At 42.0% G+C, this 6,000-nt stretch overlaps 1 protein-coding gene across 1 annotated transcript in view; it reads right to left on the bottom strand.

Moving 5' to 3' along the window:
• Positions 1 to 5,194: 5,194 nt before the first annotated feature.
• LOC144892430 (uncharacterized) overlaps positions 5,195 to 6,000 on the bottom strand; it is an 82,551-nt gene continuing 81,745 nt past the window's right edge. The window contains exon 3 of the mRNA XM_078779180.1: positions 5,195 to 5,460. The gene's annotated coding sequence lies outside the window, so the exon portion shown is untranslated. The remainder of the gene's footprint in view (positions 5,461 to 6,000) is intronic.

The following is a 6,000-nucleotide window of genomic DNA, read 5'->3' as shown; positions in this document are numbered from 1 at the left end:
TTCTGTGATTGGCTGCCGGAAGTGAAGTCTTCACTGTCCGGAAGGTCGCAAATCGCAGTTACGAAGAATCGCAAATTAGTTTTAATTAGTTTTAAAACATAGTTTAACGGCAACATAGTTTTCCAACGTGAAATAAATGAATACGCTCTCAAATGTGCCGTCCGAGGCAGAGTCTGTTCGCCACGTTCGGCACACGTGATAGCTTGCTGCTCTCTGATTGGTTGAAGCGTTTTTTGGACATAGCTCGGTAAGTACTTCTCCGATTAATATGAAACCTTGAAAAGGCACATCCTCGGGTCCCCAGCAATATACCTGGCAAGTTTCAAGTATATCGGACCGGTAGTTGTCGAGAAACAGCGGTCACAAACACACAGACATACACACATACACACATACACACATACACACACACACACACACACACACACACACACACACACAGAGATTGCTGGAATTATAGATAGATTATAAGCAGTAGGCATTTTTTTGCTTCATGCATGTAACACGAGTTATTTTTTATTTATTTCGGCAGCGTTATAAAGCCTATACAGTACATACATTTTCGGGAGCCTATACACCGCCCAAGTAAAGGTACCGGTCAGAAGAACGTGTTGCATGCTTAGAACAAAGTCGCAATAACTCTGCTGATGTATATAATTGGAGAAGTGTTTGTCTGACTTCCGTGTACTTTTGAACCACTCGACAGAAAGTGAAAACCGATACTTGATAGTTGTACTGGGGGTATGCACGGGAAGCTTTTCGTTTCAGGCGGTAATTATTATTATTATTTTTTACTCTCGAACGCCAATCGTGTTTTTGTATTCACATCATAAAACAACACAAAACAAAGGAGACATTCTGAGGTTGACATTCCGAAAGTGGACGTGTGGTGTTGGCAGTTGTTAACACTGAACTCGACACAACACAAACCGGATGAGAAGCTCCACATTGATTGGTCGAGCTATTATGAAGCTCCACGCTGATTGGTCGATCGATTATGAAGTCGAGCGGCGGCCATCTTGTGACCCTCAGATAGCGACGGCGCTCCCTTGAAACGAGTGTCGAGAAAGCCGTGCGACTTTTTACCTGCACTTTACACTTCAGCTTGTGATTTATGTAGTATCGTGAATATAACTGTGACGAGTCAAATGCCTGCTTGCGTAGCATACGGATGTATAAATCGTGACGATGGCGATCGACGCAAAAACGGTGTGACGTTTCACAGGTGAGTGAAAATTAAACGTCGCGTGGTGTTCAATCCCTGCACCCAGGTGAATGACGTAGGGGACAGATGGTCTGTGTTTCATAGATTGAGTATGGTATTCATCACACTAAAAAAAATACGGACTCTAACCATTACATTGAACTAATACTGTGATCTCATGATATAAAACAAGATAAATAGAATACCAAGATGTGAAAACAAATTTGTGAAAATAAACCAACAAAAAAGACCAGACGAGAGCACTGTATCCTTTATTAAGGCTATGGCGGTTGTTATGCTCGAGACGGAGGCAAGAGTGATTACCTCAACATTATTACCTCAACATCATTACCTCAACAACCGGTGTAGGTGACATCTGAAGTGCATAAATAATTATTGTTTGTGTTTAGTACATCGAGCTTAAAGTTGCTTTTCTTTGCCACATGCATCTAGATTTCCACACAGCGACCCTGAGAGACTTCGCCGGTGGGTGACCAACGTGAGGAGAGATACGTGGACCCCAGTGGCCAGGTCACGTTTGTGCTCCGAACACTTCAAGGCAGAGTGCTTCGATAGGACAGGACAGACCGTCCGCCTGAAAGCAGATGCTGTTCCAACAATCTTCGCCTTCCCCGATCATCTCAAGAAAGTATGCAAAAACCAGGCTCTATTCTAATTCTTGAATCGTAATCTAGAAAATCTGTATTGCATATAATACAATGAATGATTATATTTAAAGATTCAGGGCAAGTCAAAGGTCCAGCAAGGATAGTCTGGCTTAGCATCACAAATATGCGATATCATCTACGTCACCTCTTTATATTTATAATAATATACACGTTTCTTCTTTGTGACAAACATTAAAATTGAGGTTTGATTATTTAAAAACAACAACACATCCCACTTTTGTTTACATTTGGATGGAAATATTTTGATGTACCATACTCATCAGTCATCACATAACTAACCCTGGTGTTGGCTTAGCGGTTAGGGTGCCGGCTTGGGATCCTTGGATCCTGGGTTCAAATCCCGGTCGATCGCTGAATTAACGCCAGGGGGGTTGCCTGCCATCCTTCCGAGGTCCGCAAATTGAGTTGCTCACTGGTAATTCCCTGTGTGTTGCAAGAAGAGCATCCGGCCATAAAACATTGCTTCAAAAAGGGGACACGGTGCCCAAATAAGGCCAACCCCTGCCCTGCGGGGAAAAATGGCCACTGAATGTGGTTCAATACTCTTCACAGAACGTTGGCGCCACCTAAGCAGCTACCTGAGCAAGCGGGACACTGGGTGTTTTGCCATTGCCCTCCCAGCAGTAGTTATGGCAGGAATTTGGAAATTTGTTCAGGGTGCTGGCGATACTACACTTCGTGAAGGACGCTGTGGGATCTTAAACGTCCACCAACTAATGCCGGTAGTCAGGACGCCCTTTTAACGTCCATCCGAGGGACGGCAGACACATTGATGATTCACCTACCTGTGAAACACCGGGATGACAGTTTATAGCTGGTTCGGGATTCAAACCCAGGTTCACCAACTTAAACGTGAGTGTGCGTACCTCCAGGCCATTTTCCAGCCCTGTATGTGAATAAGGCAACTAAAATTAATCAGTCTGATACTCTGTTCTTCTGGGACAATCAAAAATTGAAAGTGAATACATTTACTCTGAATATGGAAATCTACTATAATTACCCTGCGGTGCTGAAGCACAAAGCGGGGTTAAGCGATTGATTCACTCTGTCTGTCTATGTCTACAGACGTCAGTCTATGATGAGGACATACTTGATTTCAATTTAATGTTATATTTTGAACACTGTGGAACATGAATTGGAACATGAATCTGCAGTGTAGCAGTACGTTGCCTCCAAATTTGGTAAATTGTACGGACTCTCGTCCGTAGCATGCATGCACACAGATGAAGGACACAAACAAAAGAGTAAGGTAATTGATTTACTCTGTTTGTCTGGAGTTATTCCAAACAGGACACCTGCTGTTTTTAGGGATGTAATAAAGGACACAAACAAAAGACATGAATAACTAATTTATCATACAGTTAAATAATGTGGTGTAAAAGGTGTTGCATCAACGGCAGTAAACTTCTGGAAAAAAAATAAAAAATAGAACTGTCACTTTATAACTGCTGGCAATGATGACCGGTTGCCTCCGCCTTTACACAACCCCACTTTTATACACCCCACTTTGATACAACACCGCTTTCGTACAACTTCGCTTTGATACAACCCTGCTTTCGTACAACTTTGCTTTGACACAACTCCGCTTTCATTGGACACGCTTCGATACAACCCCGCTTTCATCGGACAGACTGATACAACCCCGCTTTGATGCAACCCCACTTTCATTGGACATGCTTTGATACAACCCCGCTTGAATGCACCCCACCTGGTTGCAACCCCACTTTGATACAACCCTGCTTTCATACAACCCTGCTTTCACACAACCCCGCTTTGATACAACCCCACTTTCATTGGACACGCTTTGATACAACCCCGCTTGGATTCACCCCACTTGGATGCAACCCCACTTTGATGCAACCCCACTTTCATACAACCCTGCTTTCATACAACCCCGCTTTGATTGGACACGCTTTGATACAACCCTGCTTTGCTGCAACCCCCTTTCATCGAACACACATTGATAAAACCTTGCTTTGATACAACCCCGCTTTCATCGGACAAGATTTGATACGCCTCTTTGATACACACACACACACACACACACACACACACACACACACACACACACACACACACACACACACACACACACACACACACAATAACTTTATAACAACCCCGCTTTCACATTTTTTTTTTCTCCATCAATTTACCCCCAGATGATGCTCAAAAAATTTCATCCTGATCGGATGAAGTTTTGTACTTGTCGAATTCTGATGTCATAATGGAGGCACCTATGAGTCATCATTCACATGGGTTATTCTCCATGGATGGTTCTTCACGATGAGCCATGTCAATCTCTTATACGCAGCGCTTTTGGAGATATAGAGGTGCAATTTTTTTCGGTTTTTCCGAGATAGCGCTAGTAGCACGTGACCTACGACGTCATAGTTATCATTAAAAGATTCTGCAGGCCGAGGCACTCCTTTGTTGAAAAATTTCTGACATGGGGAACATAACTGTAATTTCCATTCGATATGATCAAAAATGAGGGAGGAGCTAGGTTTTAAAGGTTTATGCTTCAAAACATCATAGCTCCTAAACCATGTGACTTGTGACGTCATGCTCGCTGAACTTTGTTTGTCATGGGTATTTCATTCTGCCTGCAAAGTTTGGCCTCGATCTGTTCATTTGTTTCGGAGAAAATGGGTTTTTAGTGGTTTTTCAGACTTTCCACTTAAAACAATATGGCGGCCGAACCACGTGACCTACACGTCATTAAAAAAAAATTCTCCATCACTTTATGATGTGAGATGATGCTCAAGAAATTTCATCCTGATCAGATGAAGTTTGTTACTTGTCGAATTATGATGTCATAATGAAGGCACCTATGACATCATCATTGGCATATGTTATTCTGCATGGAGAGTTCTTTTCGATGAGACATATCTCAATTTTTTCTGTGTGCCACTTTTGGAGATATAGAGGTGCAAAGTTTTTCCGTTTTTCCAAGATGTCGCCCGTACCATGTCACCTGTAACGTCATAATTACCATTCAAATATTACACAGACCGAGGTGCTCCGATGGTGAAAATTTCCTGTCAATCGGTCCTACTATTGCAGAAAAAAATGATTTTTAAAGGAAATAAATCCGAAAAATGGCAGTGCCACAATCCATTACAAGGCCTGAGAAGGAAAAGTGTTGTTTCTTCTTCTTCCAGAAATAACGACTTCTAGCTTCCAGACCTTACAACCAATCATGTTGAAATTTTAAAAACTTGTTCCCCTTGATGGGAACTACATTACTTTAAAGTTTCAAGTCGATCAATGCAGCGGTTCAAGAGGTAGAAGCTTTTTAAGATTTTCATTCAATTATTTATTGTGGCCAAACCATGTGACTTATCAAAACTTCTCAAGTAACGTTTTAACTTCCCCACATGGGGAACTTTTGTGTAAAGTTTCCACTCAATATCATCAAAAATTAGGGAGGAGATAGGATTTAAAGTTTATGCATAAAAACGTCATAACTCCTAAACGATGCGACGTACGCGTCGTCATGCAGGAACTTTTTGTTCGTCACGGGTATGCGATTCTGCATGCAAAGTTTGGGCTCGATCTGTTCACCTGTTGAGAAAAAGGGGGTTTTCAGTGTTTTTCACGAAAAACAATATGACATATGACATCGAAATTTTTTTCAACTATGGTCATGTAAAAAAAACATTTGTGGGAGCAAGGGATCCATTTGTCGAATTCTAACCTCGTAATGTTAGCACTTTTAATATCCTAAATAAACACATTTTTTGCATTTCATGCAGAAGAAACCTAATTAAAAACTTTCTACACCCTTTAGCCATATCTGTGCTGGGATATTTTGATCAGGGATATATCAGCAGCAGATGAACTGGGAATGGTGAATCAGCGGTGGTTTGGAAGTTTTCGCAAGCACTTTTCCCCAACCTCCCCCCCCCCCCCTCGTTCCCCCCGCCCCCACCACCCTTAGCCCAGATAGGGTTAAAACCTTCATTTTATTTAAATTGCATTATATACCTGAACATTGCAGAACACAAATCGCCTTGTTGGCATTTCATAAACCTCCCATTTAGCAGTACAGGGAGCCCCTGGTTTACGATCACTCGGTTTCCGAACATGATGCTTTATAACCAT

The sequence above is a fragment of the Myxine glutinosa genome, chromosome 1 (genome assembly GCF_964187855.1).
Source record: "Myxine glutinosa chromosome 1, kmMyxGlut1.1, whole genome shotgun sequence".
Classification (NCBI taxonomy): Eukaryota; Metazoa; Chordata; class Myxini; order Myxiniformes; family Myxinidae; genus Myxine; species Myxine glutinosa.
The sequence above is the reverse complement of the archived record's forward strand: the minus strand, read 5'-3'. Positions and strand labels throughout refer to the sequence as shown.